Source organism: Manacus candei, unplaced genomic scaffold (assembly GCF_025592945.1).
Source record: "Manacus candei isolate 608988 ecotype Guabito, Panama unplaced genomic scaffold, ASM2559294v1 h1tg000043l, whole genome shotgun sequence".
NCBI lineage: Eukaryota > Metazoa > Chordata > Aves > Passeriformes > Pipridae > Manacus > Manacus candei.
In genome coordinates, this window is record NW_026138091.1 from 5,194,243 (window position 1) to 5,215,800 (window position 21,558).

A 21,558-nucleotide genomic window follows, 5' to 3' on the forward strand; every position below is an offset into this window, starting at 1 on the left:
GGGTTAAGTTAATCAGTAGAGTGATCAGTAGCAATCACCTCACTGCCAATTATTCTGTCCAGTGGAGACAGCTAGTCAGATAAAGCCAGACAACTACCCCTGGGGTCAGGACCAGAGGCAGGTAAGGTCATGACCTTTGGTTTCCAGGACACTGGGAAGAATCTCCGTACAGCTCACTGACTGTGTTTCCTACGTTGGCAATGTTTTCTTTCTGTTACAGTCACCACCTCACTTCCTTGCATTACACCTCATCTCAGTTATCTGCCTCTTATTCCGTTTTCTTTGTTCAGCTCATTCCTAGCTCGTATCCAGGAACGTGCTACTACCATTGCTGTCAACCTACAGCCACTTACGTAGTACCCTTTTTTTTTTTTTGCATGCCCATCTTATCCATTTAAACTATAATCTATAAAGAACAGTTGATAATACCCGCCCTAATATTTATACTGCAGGTACCACAAGAGATGTAATTTCAGCTGACCATTACACACACTGTAACAGACATGAAAACTTTTAAGTCCAGCCACAATCCCTTGGCAGGAATACCTCTACCAGTCTAAACTAGTATCACCATTTTGGGGCACAGCTATCTTGCTGCTTTTGTCTGTTCCTGTGCAATGAAAATATTCTCTGTCCAAGAACTGGCAATTAGCAGACTTATTTCAGCAATGTCAAAACACTGTTATGCTTATCATCCAATTGAAGTGCCTTGCACCTCACCCTTAATTCAAGTACAAGTTATGAGGGTTTTTTATGTGCAATTTTACACTTACAAAGGTATTACTTGGTATTGTACTGCTTATAACCCTTCAAACCTTCAACTGTAAAGGCACCAAGTATACATCTGATGGGTACAGGCTTGGAAAGGGGAACGGGTACAGTGTGTTAGTAAACATGACTTAGACAAAGCTTCCTAAGAAAGTCCAGCTATACTTTACTTACAATCAGCACAGTGCTGACAAATCCACTTTTTTATTTTTACATTTAAAACTTTTCTCTGCAATAGTTCAAGAGACAAGGAAAGAAAAAATAACGGTGGAAGACCTCAAAATGAAGACATCCTCAAGACATCCTGTACCAGAAGCAGTTTACTTTTTCTACTGAAACTGTATTCCTAAGAGTTAACACAACTAGCAAGTCCAAAGGTCCATATATAGGACACTTAATCATGTGAGATTAAAATATCTTCTGTAACTGTTTTTAGAGCTTTGCTCATACAAAGGCAAATGAAGTACCTGGTTGAAAAGTCTCTCACCATTCCCTTACTGTCTGAAGACTATGCAAGGGAAAGTTTGGGTGGCAAAGAAAGAAGATGGGTCAAGAGAACACGTACCTATCAAGCATTTCAAAAAACTTACTCCATGGCAAATGAAGTTGAACACTAATCACTGTGGATTACACTGTAAATAACCGCTGAGACCTTTAATGAATAAACAGTCATTAGGATGATAAGACTTATTTCTACCAAATGCACAAAAATTATCTCATCAATCTGCCCAAGTGGCCCAACGAACTTGTAATTTTGGATACTGGCATGTATACACATTGACAAGTATGCTTGACTGGTTCAAAGAACTTTGCTCATTTGTATTCCCAAAAAACCCAGAATTATCCAAGTTAACTGTCTCTAATGCAAAAAGTTCAATCTTTACCAAAGCTACACAATAAACTGGCAGAAGGCCATGATCATTTGTACCCATTGGCATGATAATACAGACACAGAGAGTTCCTGAGCATGTAGTTTCTCTTTTCCAAAGCTTTACTACATACTAGAACCTGCAGTTTCCCAGTGTGACTGGTTTTAAGCAGGACAGATTTGACATGTGGTCTCACCACATAAAATTCAGCATTTGCTCCACTAACTCTGAAATAGGTTGTTGGTCTTCACTTTGTAAAAAGGAATAGCCTCTCTCTTTGAACTTTCCAGAAACTCCAAGGCACCAAGTGCCTGCCTGTGCCTCCATCTCACCACTGCTATTGCTGGCTGTGCTAGTCAGATAAATCCTCCTACCTGCAAAAATAAACAGAGATTCTCAAAAAGTTGTACCAGATCTGTGAGAACTAACACAAAGATTATCATTTCACAACAACTTAACAAACAGCCCCTTCAAACCACCACTAAAAACAGCCAAACAAATTAACAATAGCACAGGCATGTGTATCATACTCTGTGCACATTTTCCCATAGAAATTTACATATGTACCCAATAAAAACCATTAAAGGATGCCATTAAAATTTAAATGTATTTTCCAAGTCATTCCTAAAAGCCACATCTTCTATTATCAGAAACTAATTCTTTCAAATTCAAAATACTGAAGTGTTCTTGCTTAGTCTATCCAGAAAAAGACACTAGTTTGAAATGGCAAATAGATGCTGCTAATAATATCTAATTAACATCACAAGCTTCCTACTGATTCAGTGCAACTCCGGAAACCTGGGATTTCTGTTGTCTTCATGCAATGGGGATAGATAACAATGTTTCTTTGGAGAACAGAGAAAAGAAGTCCTGTGAACAGCTGTCTAAGAACACCCCTCACAATCAGTAAAGCTAGAAGTTAACATTAAGAATTTCAGTTTCATGTTGTAATCTTCCCATCATTCTGAATTTAACAGTGAGGAGAAATCCCAAATAATTTTGCATTTTAATTTATTCTGCACGTCAAAGCAACACTACCAATCTAGGCAGAATGTAACCAAAAGCTCAGTTACTTTGTAGGTAGCAAAAAGTATTTATAGTGAAAAGGAAATACTAAGATTAAAAGAAAATGGCACTTTTTCTACTCTTATAAGCAGATGCTCATGTTAATAAGGGCCATGTTTTATGTTAAAGATTTATGTTACTACAGGCAGACAGCCTTCAAAATAGCTGGAATTGTGAAAGCTCTTTTAACCTCAGACTCAAGATTAAAGCTAAACTTTCAAAAGTTTTGAGTTTCTTTTAAATATTCTCTTTCACATTTTTTTTAAAAAACACATGACATTAATTGCATCCAAGTAGCCATATTTAGGTACATGTGATCCAGGAATGAATGGGGAGAAGAATGTGAAAAAAATCCCATATACAGAAGAAATTCAGTTTTATTCTATTCATATATAATTTTCATTATGAGAAGTATCTGTGTACTTCAACCAGAGCATTTGATATTAGCTACATAAAGGGAGTAACTAAGATGACTCTACATCATTAAAAAAAAAAAAAGCCAAAACACTGAATACTGGTAAGCAAAATAGTTGTGTAACTCACTAAGGATTAAATACTGGACTACTCCATAAACTTTTAAACTGCCAACCCCTGCTTGCTTCCCCCCAAAAAACCCCAAACTAAAATAATTTCTTACTACTGTTGTGAAATCACAGAGAAGTGCAAATGACTCACTACTAATATTTACATACCTATTCCCACTCAACTTGTTCTTCTTTATAGCTCAAAAATGTAAAAAAATAAATAATTCTTTAAAATTTTTAAATTTTCTCTACTAGAATTGTGTCTATTAGAATTGACATAAGAGGAGTTAAAAGATAACAAAACCCCCACCTTTTTCAAAACCAAGCCTGTGTTTCTGAGATAATACAAATTCAACTTATAAAAAGGACATATTGTTTCCTCCCATGTATAGAAAATCGATGCATGGTTATAGAGCAGTGTGAAGTTTTCCTTTTGTAAATTAAAGAGTCACTGTGAGGTGCGACATTTTAAATTAACTGCTTTTCTTCCTCAAAATCCTACTCTGTGTTATCTTCAGCTGATCTAAAGGTGACTGCAGGTAAAAGACATGGTCTTTCCTGCCCTGGCTATGTGGTAATTAGCCAGACAAGCTTCAATCCAAACTACTGCACTGATCTTGCAGATCCGAGGACCACACTATGACTAGTGCCAACAAAAGGAAGGCTGGATCATGATGCCTATGGAGAAATCTTACTCTTCTTTTTTTGCAATAGGTCATACTTCAACCATTTTAAAGTGGTCATAAATACAGCTTCATTATAATACAAGAAGATACTACAAAAATCTGCTAAAATAAATCACCTGTGTGTCACTTCTACAGAACCCTACAGAATACCTAAGGGAAAAGAAACCAGTCTGTAGCTTCTGAAAACCTTCTTTCAACATACTTCATGCAAAGCTAAGTTCATCTAAAGCTATAGTTATGTGTGAAAAGTGTAATTTCAAGAAAATACTGAAATTTGTTTAAAAGTTGGGAAAAGAATTACATACATACAAAGCACAGTATTTCAGTTGCAACATCAAGAATAATATTGATAAGGCTTATTAAATCTACACTTATTCAAGCAGTTTGTCGGCACTCTACAACTTCTAACAGCGTTATTTCTAACTTCCATTTACCCTGCAATGTGTCAAAAATTCTGCACAAATACAGCTTCGAAAGTTTCTAAATGTTTAGGAACAGAATTAGTGACCATTTAGCCAGTAGAGATTTTGTTTTTTAAAGAAGTCCACTTAATTTTGAATTTTCTTTAAAATAAGAACACAGAACTTCACTTCAGTGTGCAAATTAAAATTAAGCTCCTGACAGTTAAGTTATTACTGCTGACTGGTGGAAGTAATTTGTATCATTTTTCAAAAAAATCAATTACAGATATCAAAACCCTTACATAGTCCACCTCAAGCATTATCCAACTCAGTATTAAATTACGTAAACACGTAGTATGAAAGCTTTAGAAGTCTGTGATTTGCTCAACACGACCACTAAAGTGTTAAGCAACAATAGCTACAAATGGTAAGATTTTTGTCCTTCCCTCTGCAAAAGATCAATAGCATAAAATTAATTGAGAGCAAGAACATAAACTTTAAGCCTTCACATTAAGTAGCACATTTCAGATCTGATTCCTGATGGCAGTGCAAGATAAGTGACTTGCTTTAACTTTAAACTTACTACTGTCCTAGTTTACTGAATATTATGTTTTAAAAACTTACTACACTACTTAGTATTTCAAGTTAAAAGCATATCTTTGAAATGATAACTACATATTGTCTGAAAATATTTTGGCGCTGGCACAGAATCTGCAAAGAATAGCCCAAGCTTTAACATAATTATCCTTTTACAAGAATTGTGGTTTGAGAAAACACAACAACTTCATAAATATAATAATCACTAAGCATAATCGCCTTTGGCAATAATGTTCCAAAGCAAGTTTGGATATCCAAGATAAACTATGACTCCTATTCTTTCTCTCTGTACTTCTGCAGCTAAAATAAAACTCAAAAGCAAATGAAAATGGTGTGTCTCACACAGTACAAGTAAACAAAACACAAGTTTCTGTCAAAGCAACACATTACATCTAGCAATAATTGAATTAGTCAAAAAGAGTATGTTACAGAAATTGCAATCCAGCAACAAAATCTGCAAAAGTTTCATTATTTTCTAGAACAGAAACAGAAAGAAACTAAAGAAAGTTTAGATGCAGTTACGGAAGCAGTGTGAAATAATCATTATGTTACTTACAGTGCACTTTATCCCAGAGATGCTACCCACTTATTGCAACCCCTTCGTATACACTGGAAGACACCCAAAAGCACAGAAACACTTATCCATGCCTCACAATACTGCAGGTATTTTGAAAGTAATTTAGAACTAAGAAACATGATAATTAGCTAATGTTAATATAGTAAAACAACGTAATTCAAATTCTATATGTAATAGGCAATATTAGGATAAAGTAAGTCAAAATTCAAAATATTCCCAAAAATCAATCTTCTTCCTCTTTCTTTATCAGTTCCCACTCAATTCCCTATGCTCATCCACTGCCTTACCTTATGTTGCCCAGTTCCTAAACTTCTGTTTAACTCCACCAACCTCTAGGCTGCTCACCTATGTGAAACACTACATTTCCACAGGTCCAGTTCTACATCAGAACTGGATGTATTCTCTCTTATAGCTGATCATTAAAATAAGCAACTTATTAGTGTGTTTCTAAACATACGTGCTTTGATACTGCTGTACAACTCCAAGTAAATTATTTAACTCCAAACATTCCAAATATTATTAACCCAACATCCCTATGCTCCTTCATAAATTCCAACCCATTTATATAGACATCTGAATAGGTAGATCAATTTCTGTACATTACTCCCTAAATTACAGCAAAAGAAAATTGTTGGGTTTAGTTAAGAGGTCAATACTGCTTAACAAGTATTCTGGAAAATAATTAGAGAAGCAAGAAAATTATGGGAAGTGCACCAACTGATGTTACTTTCCTTGGGAAGAAGAAAGGACTTTTAACTGACCTATATTTAGTCAACCTATATATATCTATAACATCACAAGTGAGAGGGAAGCGAACTGTAGTGCAGAAGGGAAAACAAGCAGTTAGAAAACTTAAATAATACATGATAGAACCACAGCAACATTATCTTCATGCCTTGCTCCTGCTGTGCCAGCAACTAAAAGCCTGTGGTATGCTGCAAGAAGGGCTGCTGTCAAATTCTGAAACCTGCCTAGTGCTGCAGCCTAAAACTAATTCTATTGCAGAAGAGACAGCAACTTCTGCAGGCAGCCCTATCACACCAGCCTACTTCAAACAGGATCATGAGCATGTTAACTTTGCCCATTCTAACAGCCTCACACAGCAGCAACGTGAATCACTTATCCCCAGTGGTGTAATTTTTACATTTTTCAATCTAAATTGCATTAATTCTTGGCTGCCAAGGCAATACATTTTTGTCTATTATATTCACTGAGCTATGGCCAAACCGGATAAAACAAATTTGTATAGGTACATTAATTTTAGCCATTTTTGTAGCTTACTATGTACTGAAGCAGGAGCTGAGTTCTTTGATCTCTAGCACATCTAGGCTTCCTTGATGGCCATCAGATAGCCTAGGAAATCACAGGATTAACTCTGTCTGCTACTTATGTGGCACTGTACTCTCATTTGAGAGTTTCCCTAAAGAATCTTCTACAGTGGACACTTTTCAGAAGTTTAATTACATTTGCAAAGTGTTTAAAATCTCTGCCAAGTCACTACGATAGACATATGCCATCACTACTGAAATATAACCCTAGGTGAAGCACATCTAGTACCTTCATTGATTAAAAAGAAAAAAGTATTAAAACAGAGGTATAAATCATGCTTAAAATGTATGAAAATGTAGGGCACAATAAAACCCACTGATACAATCCATTACTTAGGAACAGGTCTAATGTCTGCCTATGAATGCACACGCTTCATAGGGAAGCACTTACAGTTTTCACGGAAATAAAATGAAGTTCTGGGAAGTAGCAACCAAGAAGTCAGCCGATAAATTCACTGTCCTCACTGAGTGCCAGCCTCCCAACAAAATCCCGACCTTATTCAGGAGATAAACACTGAACTACTTAAGAATCAGCTGCTAAATCGCTGCAGTTCACATCATGGCCTCTTAAAGCAAACAAACAAAAAATATCATAAGGCATACTCTAAACTCATTTACAAATAGTTTAATCACGGTGTGCGCAATTGCGCAAAATGAACTGCAGAAAAAGTGCCCCAATCACTATTTTTGACTTAAAAAAACCCCAAACCTACTGACATCCAGTTTAACTGTTAACAATTCACCCAAATGTACAGCAGCTGGGCAGAACTGTGTCATTCAAACAAATTAAAAATATATTTAGAGGAGGTAGGAATGATCTACTCACTGTGCATCTGCACCAGCACAAAAATTCAAGTCTTGGTAATAATGTGTTTCTATAATTTTTTTTTTTTAAGCAAAAATCCCTAGTCCTAAATTACACATTATGTAACAGGGGGAAAAAAAAGGCATTTTCTTCTTCTCCATATCTTGGTTTGGAAAGAAAGTGTGATGGGCACAGCACAAAGAAAACTCAGTTTCTAGATTTCTGAGATTTTTACCGAATTTCCATTTAACAATGGTTTTACTTTCACCAATAGCATAAAAGCAATATATTCACAAATACAGATTTGAAGCCCAAAGAAAGTTTAAATAAAGTTTGTTAATAGGATTAGCCTATCAGTAACTCAGCAAATAGTGTTTAACATAAAAATTTAACATCAAACATTTTGGTTACAATTCTTAGTAACAATTTAAGTTGCATTTTATTTGCAACCCTGGACATGTATTTCAAAGACAACACTCCCTTATTCTTTCTAGTTTTACATGCTATGTAGTAACAAAATTTCCTACAACTCCCCACCTCAAAACAGTCCATTCAAACCGAAAGGTGATCAGTGATGTGACTTAAATGAAATTGCGTTTGGTATTAGAATTAATTCATAGAAAGTCTTCACAATGAATGCAAACCAAGATCTCTCACAAATCACAGTCAGCCCACAACATTTACTGTTCGAACTACTACGTAAAACACTTCACTGTTCACCACTGCTAGACTTAATTATTCCATCACACAGGCATTCTTCTTTCATACTTCCTTGTTTGGTTTGAAGTCAAGAACATAGACAGTTTTTTGAAGCTATATTTCCCTGGTATAACACACTTGAGAAATAATATTTGACACAGAACAAATTTAAAGTCTAACTCCTTTAAAGCCTCACTAATACATGTATGATAGGACACTTGATAAGAATCCAGTACACCCTCCTTAATGCACTGCTCACTTCAGAAGTCAGCACTAGTGTCAATCAAATAGTACAACTGCAACCAGTCATTTTATAACCAAAGCAGTTTGACATATCACACAACAACTGATTAATATCACTCTACTTATTAGTATAAAGTATCCCACAGTAGTCATCAGAGTACACTACTTATCATTAGGTACTTCAGTCTGTCCTCAACGCCTCAGCTGAACCAGTTTCCTTCTCTTCAGGTATCTTCCTACTCCAAACTACAAAGAAATCATCCTTCCTAAGGAGAGCTTCTAACCAGTAAATTCCAAACTGACCAGCATATGCTTAAGTTGAACCTTATTTTTCCCACGTGTGTCACTAAATTTGGTCACCTCTAGTTCAATGAGAATCCAAAACACTAAGCAATATCTTACATGAATCAGGATCTAAATAAATAAAGAGCTGCTCAAAACTGTGCTGCAATTTACTTACCAATAGATAAAAGTATAGGAAGCTATCAGAGGTGAGATGTGAACATAAAACTCCTTGCCAAATGATTTTTTACACGCTTGTACCTGTGAACCATAACACTTAAATATTTCAGCCTTGACACAAACACAGCTTGCCTTAGGCTGAGCCCCAGCATAAATCAGAGGTGCTTATATCCTTGGGAAGGGTGAAACAGGTTAGGGGACAGGTTTAAGTATAAATAAGCATTATTGATTTATTTTACATGAAGAATTTTAAAATGAAGAATTCATAGAAAAATGCTAAACTGATATAGTACTGGTATAATCAAACATTCAGAAAGGTAGTTTTAATTTCAGACTACTGACAATGTTCAACAAGTTTTTACTTTGATAGGAAACTGTTTTAGAACCATACAATTTACAATTATTTACATCCATTTAACAAATAAAATTCTATATTATAGCTGACATAAGAAATACAAACTCTTCAAGAAAAGTAAATTTAAATTTAGCAGACATACATGAAGTTGTGTTCTATGGGACTAGTTCAGAATAAAGAACTCTGAGGCAGAAAGACAGATTTATTAAAGAAATGTATTTGCACTTATGGACTGAAGTCAGTAAAAGAAAACACATTTGTGAAGGTCAGATGATCCACATAACACTGTAGGCAGAGAAAATCCAAGACAAATAACTTGAACTTTAGAATTTGAAGGGAACTTTGTTGCCCTTTACTGGTAGAAATATTTCAAGACCCTAAGTGGTCAGAAGTATCTTAAAATAACAGTCATAATGTACACTTAAACCCAAAGAGTCCTACAGAAACTAGAAGCTTATCTAAGTTTCTGGTATATGTTGTACCTCTGAGACAAAACACACATTCCTCTAGAACTAAAGAGCCACAGGACAACATGGAAATGCTCTGCCCACCTCTGTTATCAGAAGCAGTTCTGGAACTTAGGGAGTGAGGATGTAAGCACTGTATAAGAAAGGCTTACCCACCTACCCCTCTACTAAAAAAAAGGAGGAGGGAAGAAAATACAAAAAAATAAAATAGTTTGTCTGAGGCCTGTGTAGCACCTTCCCTTTTTCCGTTCCTGTACACATTCTTTTCTAGTCCAGCAATTTTTAGGAATGGAGCACTCTCTGGAGTTGCAGGACTGATCAACTGGCATGAATCACTCAGGATTTCTCTAAATATAGGCACAACACTGTTGTTATAATAATACTAAACAAATACCACAAAGTTCGAGTTTAGAAAACAATTTATTGGATCATACTGTATTTAATATTAGCTCGTTCATTACTGTTTCAGATCTAAAAAGTCTGAACTAAATGCCTTTTAATAAAAAAGATTACCATAATGGTATCCTTCCTAGCAAAACTGCAAATGCAGAGGAAGCTCTCTCAGGAACTGAATACCATCACCTAAAACTTGTACAGCAAATGAAGAAAGAGGTAGCTATCAGAAAAATAAGAAAGCAGGCATTCACATTCACACAGAGCATCCAAACATTTGCCAAGTAAATGCTTTTAGGAACCTTAAAGTAGAGGGCAATTATTTAAGAATTTAAGACTATCTCCAGCCTAGCTGCACAGATACTGTATAGGCAGGCAGACAGATACTACATAGACATCCAGCTCCCTTTAGCATTAATATGGGTACATTTGAGAGAACTAACACTAACTACCACTGCCCTACTCCTTTTACATTTATGGCAATACAGACTGATGAGTAACACATACACTGCATTCTCAATTTCAAGGCATGAAAGTCTATTCAGTAGATTTTAAGAGAAGGAAGCACAAGGCAGCTGCCATGATGCAGGAGATTCACAATGACTTTACTATCCTAAAACATTTCTAAGACAGGTACAGCAAGCTATATGTTAAAACTTCTTATTTTAGCAATTATTTCTGGTTTACTTCTTCATTGTATTACCAGCCAAAAGCATTCAAATAATAAGGAGCTGCAAAAGTTTAACTTTCTCCAAAATAACCCCCTCCCAAAAATCACAAACAAAATCCAAAACACGAGCCACAAAAACCTTGTGACTCAAAGTTTCATGAGACACAAAAAGAATTATTTGAGTCCCTTGGCTTTCCTTATTAAGAAAAAAATATTACCTCTGTTAATTTTAGCTTATTTCTGCAATAAGTCAAGCATAGGACATGGCACTTACTTTGACTGCCAGTTTAAATTCAATTTGTATATAATTTCAATAAAAGTTTCAGATTGCATCTTATTTGCCTCACCAAAGAAACCTGCCAAGTGCAGAAAAAAATATTTACTAACTGAAATCACATAGGATAGTAAAAATCCACAAAATCTGACAGGGTACTCACACAATAGACTTCAAAGCACGCTACTGGTGCTCTTTACAATGTATAGTCACTAGACAAGTGAACCAGATTTCAAAGATATACAGCAACGTACATTTCACAGGCATCTATAAGAAAAGATGCAAAAGTAACAAGCATCCCTGTCAGCTTGGGTAGATAAAAATGTAATTCATCTGTATAAGCAAAGAGACAACAGGATACTCTAATACCCAAGAAGAGAAGTTAGAGGTGCAATCATTTTCTCTTGTAGTAGTATTAACACATGTGACATACAGTTATTCTCAAAAGTTTTGTAAATCAAAGTGAAGGATATGACATGAAACAGAAGTAAAGGCAGGGGAAGGGGAGGGAGAAATAAAGACTGATTTGAGCACCAAAAGGAGCAAGGAAAAAGAAGACTATGATGCAGAAATATGCAGTGTGGGTCTTTGAATTCAAAGACAATACGCTAGCTTTAGCTTGACGAGGAAACTAGCACTCAGAGTAGGGAAATGTTGTACCAGCTCTATTTTGAACAGATTGCAGAGATAAGAATATCAAGAGAAGAGGGAGAAGGTACTTGTAGTACTCCAGGTGACAGATACAGAAGCTTCATTTGCAAAGACAGAAGAAGAAAATGTGGTCTTGAAAATGTTCTTTGGACAAGGAAGAAGGAGCACATGAATAAAACATGACCATGGACTCAAGGAGAAGAGGAAAAAGGGAGGGCTACTCCCAAAAACAACTGCTCTTCCTGGGTGAGATTATACCACTATCAGCAGTATCCCAAATGGCAAGTAAATGAGTTAAGTTTGAGAAGGAAGATAATGAGCTCTGAAACATTCAAAATTATTATATTAATAAGAAACACTGCAAGGAAATGGAGGGCTAAATGAAGGCACGTAAAGAGCCATAAAACTGTAGAAAGAAATGCAGTAACATAAATAAAGGAGATAGCCTGCAAGATTCCTATGAATGCTACACCCCTTGGGATTAGTGGGAAGAGGGTACAAAAGAGGGAAGAGGCTTGCAGCAAGCAGTACCATAAAGGCAGAAGAGGTCAAGTTTGTGACAGCCAGGCAAGTTTCTCTACATCATATGTCTTCTTATTCCCACAAAATTAAAGCAGCTTAGCTATATGTTTTACAAAAAGCCCAACTACACTTTGAAAATCTAAATAATTTTTAATTGTATTATTGTACCACCTGAACAGATGCACAGTAACAGCTACTTTAAATTACAGTTATTGTTGTGATTTAAAAGCAAGAGCTTATTTTATTTAAACTAAAATTTGTGTTCTAACTACATGCTTCAATCAGTGTTTGAGTTACCAAAAAATATAGACAACTAGAAAGAAAGCAGCATTACACCCCTCTATTTGTAATGGTTGCCTGAAAAGGCTAAACCTGTTAAGTGACATCAAGGGGGAAAGAAAAGTCCCCTTGTGTTACAGTGCGATTTTCTTAAAAGAAAAACAACAACTGTGCTTTAAAGGAGTATTTCAAAGAGATTAAAAGAGAAAAACAAACAAAAAACCCAAACTACAACAAATGCTTATACGTCAGAAGAATCTTAACATACTTCCATGAAGAAGTAGCCCTCCCTGTGTTTGCTTGGTATCTTAATTTGCCTTTGGTTTCAAAACCCTAGGCTTGCCAAGAGCTATTCCTCTCAAAACCTCAGGAATTCCATTACTAGTTTTAAGCTAAATTAAAGGAAAATAGAAGCATTCAACGCATTGCAAAAGTATGTACAAAGTGTTTGTTGATACTCATAAATAGACTGAAAAATTTAGCCATGTCTGAAGGATAACTGCTGCACAGTAAACTTTGTTTTGCTCTGCTGTGCTGCTAAGCAAAAAGCTACTGCTGTCAGTTCAGAGAAGCGCAACGTAAGATACGCTGCTACCAAGATCAAACACCAGCACTAGATCATTCATTTTTCACTTCAAGTTCATATATGAACTAAAGTTTGCATTTCTGCAAAAAAAATAGTGGGAGTTTCCCCTTTAAAGCAACTGCTTCAACATCTCCATTTGGGAAAAGATGTCACAGCATCCTAAGACATGGCAAAACCAGTCAACTCTATACCCTGTCAAACATCTTGCAAGTAATGAAACAAAGACGTTAAATCTCAGAAATACATCTAGAATTGTGCTGATGAGTATCCTTCCAATGTTCACAGAATGGGCTCCTTCCAACTCATGATATTTTATGATTCTGAACAACCACTACAATCACATTTACCAACTAAATTATGGTAAGAATGGAATGCCCCCACCTGCATATCGTGCCAAGTGTCATAATAGGGCACAAGAAGACAATATCCCTGTGCAAAGTGTTTAAGAAATCTTCTTGAAAGATAGATGTTTCATTTGTGTCAAGGTGAGCAACTGGCACAGATAAGAACTATTATGCAGTTTAACTTCTTTGGCAGCAGCGATAGGAAAACAGTGAAAATATCACCACATTAGTGTTAACTGCAGCTCCCGCGAGAGATCCAAGACCTGTATCTTACACTAGAAACACAGGAATCCAGGTACTGGCATATAGGATAGAGAGCTTATTTTACCCTTGAAAAGGCAGTACATTAAAGCAACTTTTCACCTTTGAGTCAGTAGCACACTAACAGATCAGGGGGTTACAGTAACTGTCACCACTGTGGGAATGACAGCAGTAGCATCTCAACCCTGCCAGGACCAAAATCACTACGAAGGAAAAGAAGTCAGTTCTGCAGACTAAAAACAGAGGTGCCTGAATCTCTCCTGAGTTGGGTATACAGTACAGGAAAACTATCACTATCTCAGATACACCAACTGCCCTGTAGTTCACAGCTTTTGCTACAAGCATAGATACTTCATACACGTTTTCCTCAACAGCCAAGTAACAGACATAGCACAAGAAAAAGCTGAATAGCAAGATATACTTGAGTGCCTTTGCTATAAGATACACATTTATCATAAATAAAGGAAAAGGATAATTCTAAAACCTACATTTGGGTTTATTTTTTTAAATCCTAGTTCAAAAACGTACCAACACAGAGGTGTTTCTACCATCCAAAACTGAACCTGAATTTTTATATAAAACCAAAACAAAATAAAAATAAATAAATAAACAACAACAACAACAACAACAACAAAAACACCACAGTTCAGTGAGAAGAAGTGGCAGGTCTAGTAACTGTGGCTGACTCTGGAAGCTGAAGTAAATAAAGGTGGCCGTCCAGCACAGGTAGGTGTTATAGCAATGACAGGCAACAAAACAATCTTACACTTGCAATAATTCAGAGGAACATACTGCCTAACACAGATACTAGTATTATTTCATTGACTGAGATTCAGGCAAAAAATTTAGGGATTACCCTGGAGAATCTGAGAAGTCAGTGATAGATTATATGTCACTCATGTGACAAGGAGCTTCTCATCTCACTACCCCACATATCGATGTGAAAGCATTTTAGAGAAAGAACAAATAGGACATGAAATCTAAGTACTCTAAGACATGAGAAGGAAACAGTCAGTAGTCACAATGCCATTTCCACTAATTAGAAAAGAATGTATATAGTCAGTCCCAAACATGCAATAATCATGATTTTTTATTGTATAAACATCAGAAATAAGTTATTCGCTCTTTTTTTTTAAGCCAAGGGATAATAATTCCTGTTGTCATTTGAAGCTTGAGGGGAAAACTGAAATTCTGGAGAATCACATGGTTGCAGAATGATGGATCTCAATAAAGAGTGAACTAAATTGGTTGTCATGATTGTTGCCACCCTGCCAGATGCAGTGAAGAGGAAGCTTTGAAAAATACACCATACTTGGAGAATACATGATACAGACACACAAATTTATATGCATACATATTTATAAGAGAAAGCACCACACACCTGTTTATTACCAGTTCAAATTCAAAAAGAATCTTCACATCTAACACTGATTAAACAGAAGGGCCAACAAGGAAAGATGATGCTTAAGAGTGTAAAACTGAAAGTCTATTAGGACTGCTGTTCTACAGCTTGTATACAACCAAGATATTATCTGCATGCATTGTGTTAAATTACACATCTCTGGGCAGCAGTTTTCAGCCAACAGCTCCTCAAATACCTCTGTTAAAAAACTATCTTATTCAGTGGCAGACAAAAATAAAACCCATTACACTTGTTACAGAAAACGTCACTTAAAGGCTGCAGATAGGTCATCACTTCCAGCAGGAGCTACTGCCCAGAGTTACTCACCACCATCCAGCAAAGAGAGTGAATCAAATCAGAGCACATTAACTGCCTTTGGGAAAAATTAATTAAAGTAACTGACCACTGAAGGCAGGTTGAGCTAATACTGTCCATTTAACTGCTGATTATGCCTAAAGCACATAACACTGCATACAGCTTCTCCTGAAAGGGTCATTTAGCATGGTAATCTACAGCAGAGAAGCACAGACAAATGGCTGATGGACACAGTATCTACAATTTTCACAGATATTTGGGGGGGGAAGATAAAAATCAATGCCTATCCATATCTTGAAACACTAAGTACAACTTCAGTGATAGGCTGAAAGCCTTAAGACAGATTTTGAAAACCACTAACCATTACAGTTACTTAAGAATTCACAGACTGCCTCCCCAGAAACTGCCTGAAGTTATAATGTATGTCTTAGGGAAGCCTCACAATTTTTGCAGATTTGTTCAGTTTGTTTATCTACTCACTGCTGCAAAATATCTTGCAGTTTTCTTAGAGGACACTCTGATCACTATCTTTTCTTATTTAAGTCTTTTAAATTTAAGAACTCAATATACATGCTGAACAAATTTGTTGCAGTAATTTGATGGATGAACAGCAGTTATAAACAGGAGCATATTTTCCCATTAAGTACCTCTAAATGAAACAATAGGTACCAAATTGAAATATTTTTAAAAATTAGTTACTATACAAAAGGCCAGACTCTTCCCTCAAAATCCCTTCAAAGTACATACTGAAATTAGACTGTGGTTTAAGGGGTCTTAGATGTAAAATATGCCCATGAACCATAACCAAACAATGTCTTCAAACTCTCAATGCAGTACCAGCTTAACCTTACAGAATTAGGCCAGTATCAAATATACTTTAAACTGGCATAATGTGTCACTGTCACCAAAAGAAACAGACACACCCTGCTCCCCTTACTGCTTGCTTCCACCCCCATCTTTGAGCCAGCACAAATGTTTGTGCAGCAAACTGATCCAGCTCAAACCAAACCCTCCCCTCCCTGCCCCTGCCCCTCCCCTAGGTTAGTTCAATCCTCAGCCCGGCTCACCACAGAACCATACAAGTATTTGCCTGCACAAAGGAGGAAGCAGCAGAGTGGGGTGGAAGCAAACAGGACCATGTTTTTCAATGGTGGAGCTGATCTACACCAGCTGTACACTGATGCAAAGCAGGAGCAGGTCACAGGCTGGAGTCCTGCACCATCGTCCTGACAGATGCAGGCCTATGAAGTGCCACTGTTCCCTTCCTCTCTGGGATCCCACCTCTTCACTCACATAGCCACTGACAGGTATGCAACTGCAGGTTGAGTCGGTTCAGGGTGCTGAGTCAACTAAATACTAATTCTACCATGAAAAAAAAAAAGTTGCTCATTTTCCGGCAGTTCAGCTTCCTGAACCAGCTCCCAGTGCAATCCTTACTGGCACAAGGAAGGAAAAGAAGGAAAGAGCCTGGGAATGCAGGAGGTACAATTTTGATCAGTTTGTGATGCTGTGGAAAGGCACTCATACACCGCCACATTTTAAATCTAAACGTGCCTGCACATCTGAATGTGATTATTTTAATCAATTCGTTCCTAAGATTATTTCAATTTTTTCAGAAACCTAGGTGGCCACAGTCCACTTGGACACAAGCTGTAGGAAGAGAGGTCAGTTCACTACATTAACTAATTTCACCCTTCATGTTTAATAAAACAAAGAGAGAACATTACTTATTCTAACTTAATGACAGTTTGACCAGATATTCTTTTAAACATCACTGATTAAATCACCTCAGGTATTTGCACAGGAACAACACATACGAAATAAAACCACTGCAGCCATGCTAAATATAAGCTTAATATTTTAGTATTTACAAGGAATTTAAACAATACTTTTGGTGATTAAAGTGATCTTACAAACCGGCCTACTCCGGAGTGAATTCCATCCATTATTCAAGAAATTGTTTTGCTTAAACTGCAAGTCCCGGTGGTCACGGAAGTGAACAAAATTAATTTCAATGCATTCAGAATCAGACACCTAACAAATACGGATGTAGCTACTTTCAAGATAACTTTTTAACAGTGAATTATCATAAGTAGGAGTACAGACTGTTAGCAGTAGTCTTGCTAACTTCCTAATAATAGAATTTATTACTGGATCATTAGATTTAGCAGAGAACTGCTTCCATAGGAATAAATGTATCTGTTTATGTTCATCCAGTTGACAAAGAAAAGAAACAATTATATCAATTCAAAAGATAAGGCATATCAACATTACAGCTCAAGAACTGAAGTGCAGAATCAGATGCATGTATCTGCAAACCAGTCTTCCCAAGTACCATGTCCTATATTTTTCCAGCTTATGAAACTATTTTTTTTCTCACAAAGCTAGATTCTTCCACAAACTACCACTTGCCCATTGCAGTAATTTAAGACAACTGGTCTTCTCTTCAACAGAAATTTCTTGTAGGATGAAAAAGTGTTCCAAAGCACTCTGCCTGTAAAAATTACACAGAAGTGAGAACAATTTATCTTGACTACAATTCACCACCAACATTTGAGACAACACACTGAACTGGAAAATGGAAACCCCTTTAACCAGATATTCATACAACTGCTGGTGTATTGTTTCAACACACATTTCCAAAGCATTCTTGACACAGAAGTAAATAGGGAATCTCAGTCAAGGAATAAAATTCTTAATTTCTTTCCCTTTGGAATGGAGTTAGCAGTTTTTGGGCCTGACCTGGTGATTTATACTGCTACAAGTTTCTTTTCAAGCAGGCATAGATGGGTGCGCTGTTCAAATGCACTTGCTAACCAAGGAAAACAGACAATGAATTTCCCTGGCAGTTCTGCTGACTTTAACAAGATAACAGAATGCTTATTGGATCTGAACCCGTATATCTTAACACCAAGCCATTTTTAACAGAGCAATAAATGTTAAAAAAGTAGTTTTTCATTACCCTAAATATAAATACATTGCAGAACTAGCAGAACAGATTTAATGACAGATTCATGATACACAGTTACTGCTAATATTACCACCAATTAAAGGAAAGATAAAAAATACTTATTCAGAGAACTTTTTTGCTCATTACACTAAATCTTGCTTTGTCACTAGGGCTTTAAGTTAAAAAAAAAATAAAGGACTATTCAAAAAAGTCACAAATTAAACACTTGTTAAAAATATTATTAATATCAAAACACAGTTGGCAAGATTTTAAAATCAACCCTGATTTCTACAGCGTAATTCATTGTAATAATAGCATTAATTTCAACTCACAGTCCAACAACACTCCTAGTGATTTCTAATGATGATTATAACATCTTATGCATTAACTTTGAACAAGATGCAGTGACCAGGAAGATAAGAACACATGCTTTCGTTTAAGAAAAAATTAAGTTTAGATGGAGAATCGAGTCAAACAAGTACTGAGACACCTCTGCGCCTCTTCAGATCTATCCTTGGTGCATTCACGTCTAGGGATATGTCAGGAAGGGAAGTTTAAAATGACGAGGCAGTGAGCTAGGTATAACTTTCATTCATACACACAGCACCACTTTGAAGAGCCTGCAGGATCCCCTTCCCCTGGCAGACTGTCTGCTGGTCCCAACCCACTGACCCGCCAGAGCTCTCAATTAGTCTCAAGGCTTGCACCTCTAAAGCCCCTGGGCTTGCTCGGCGATTTGAACAGCAAACGCGGTTGTCTCGGGAGGCATGTGACAGACGCAGCTGACCTGGGGGAAGGTGCGAGCGCTTGACAGGTCACACGGGATGAGACACGACGGTCAGACACGCCGAGGAGGCGGCAGGTCAGGCAGCCGGGACCGCTCCCCGCGCCAGACCTGCCTCGGGCACAGCCACCGCCGGGACAACTTTATCGCCTCCTCTTTTGTTTTTAAACTCACACTCCGCTCGTCCACCGCCGCTCCCGCCCCAGCACCAGCCGCAGAACAAGGCGACGATCCCCCCTCCGCCCCCCGGCCTTCCCCGCCCACAAACAACCCCCGGCCGCAGCCCCCCGTGCCCGTGGGGGCACCGCCCCCACGCACCTCCCGCACCCGGACCCACGGGGCAGGAGGAGCAGGTCCTACCGCCGGGCACATCCCAGCCCTGGCTCCCACGGGAGGAGGCGAGGCAAGGGGCTGCTCCTGGGCCCGGGAGGCTCCGCTGGGAGGGGGCGGCAGCGGAGCCGGCCGGGCACCCCGCGGGAAGGAGCCGGGAGAGGGGGCAAGGACCAGCACCCACCTTGGCCATGAGCCCCGCGCTGGCCGCCGGGCCGGGCCGCCTGTGACGGGCGAGACGGCGGCCCCGCGTCGGGCTGGGGCACGGCTGCGCCTCCGAGCGCGGCAGCGACAGGGCCGCGCTCTGGGCCGGACCCTGCCCGGCTCCGCTTCCGGAGCGCGGCGCGATCGCCTTCCGGGGCAGCCCCGCGGAGCCGCGGGGCGGGCGGGGCGGCGGCACTGGCGTCGGGGCCGCGCCGGGAGCGGCGCCGGGGCCGCGGGGAGGGAAGCGGCTGCAGAGCGAGTCTTGCTGCTTCCTCAGGTTAAAAGAAAATAAAAAATTAAAGCTGCAATTCCGCGCACAGCTCTGGGAAGCGTTGGCTCGGATTGGCTTGGTTCCATGTAAGTTTTGTTGTGCTCGGTGTCGCCTCTGTTATTGCACGCACTGCCACGGTAGCTCCTCACCTACAGCCGTCGGAGCTGCGCTGTGTTCGTGAGGTTGCACTACGTGCGACGGAAAGCAGAGGTGGGCACGGTGCACATTAGAAACAAAGATACAGCAGAATTAATGTGGGAAACAAGAAGAATGGGAGGAGATGCCACACCTGCGTGTTGTGCAGGTTTGTGGAAATGCTCGACACTGCCGTTAGCCAGTGCAAAACCCTCCGCACACGTTTGTTCACTTACCTGCACATCACCGTGTCTGTTCCCTGTTTACAGCCCAAAACGTTTTGATCTACAATTAATCTTGAATATGTAGTTTTTGTCTGACACACAAACACATTGCTCACAGTTAGAGCAGCCGGCAGCCTGCACAAAACTCTCAGCTTTGTCTCGTATTATGTTACGTATGTTCTCCTCTTATTATTCAGCTTCTCTGGCCTTGATCTAACTTCTGACCTTTTTGTCAAACAATGCCTTGCACTGAATTGCTTCACAGAACAGGTCTGTCTGTGTATCTGACTTTCTCAGGGGTTGTGCAACTCCTGTTTTGACTGTGTTTCAGTTATCTCATGACAGGGAGAATGGAGAATCTTACCCTCAGAGTTGCTCACTTTCTTCCCTTCCCTGGACAGTTACTGCTTTGTAGCGGAAGTGTCAGAAGCAAACAGATAACAGTACTCCACTACCCCATCATACGTTTAATCTATAGATTTTGTGAGAGCTGGAAAAGCTGAAGTCCATGCGGAGATTTTCTTCAGGTGTACATGCTAGAAAGGTGATAATATCTAGAAGGAAGAGGGGACTGAGGTCACTTGTTCTCTTCGGCCTGGAGATTGAGAGACTGAGGGGAGACCTCATTGCAGTCTACAACTTCCTCCTGAGGGGAAGAGAAGGGACAGACACTGATCTCTTCTCTGTGGTGACCAGTGACAGGACCTGAGGGAATGGCCTGAAGTCATGTCAGGGAGATTTAGGTTGGATATTAGAAAAAGGTTCTTCACCCAGAGGGTGGTTGAGCACTGGAACAGGCTCTCCAGGGAAGTGGTCACAGCACCAAGCCTGACAGAGTTCAAGAACCATTTGGACAATGCTCTCAGGCACATGGTGTGATTCTTGGGGATGGTCCTGTGCAGGGCCAGGAGTTGGACGTGATGATTCTTTTGGATCCCTTCCAACTCGGCATATTCTGTGATTCTGTGAGAGAGCGCACAACTGTGGTTTGGCATTTGTACCATTGCAGCTGTTGGCTTCTGTGCATGTGAGTCAGCACTCAGAGAGCTGGATGGATAAAGCAGAGCAAATGGGATTTTCCTGCAGCTGAGTCATGTAATAGGTGAAGTTGTGTAGC

At 38.7% G+C, this 21,558-nt stretch overlaps 1 protein-coding gene across 1 annotated transcript in view; it reads right to left on the minus strand.

The window, feature by feature from the left end:
* The window catches only part of FRS2 (fibroblast growth factor receptor substrate 2), a 53,012-nt gene extending 33,065 nt beyond the window's left edge, over window positions 1–19,947 (minus strand). Inside the window, exon 1 of the mRNA XM_051795973.1 lies at window positions 19,792–19,947. The gene's annotated coding sequence lies outside the window, so the exon portion shown is untranslated. The remainder of the gene's footprint in view (window positions 1–19,791) is intronic.
* Window positions 19,948–21,558: the final 1,611 nt, after the last annotated feature.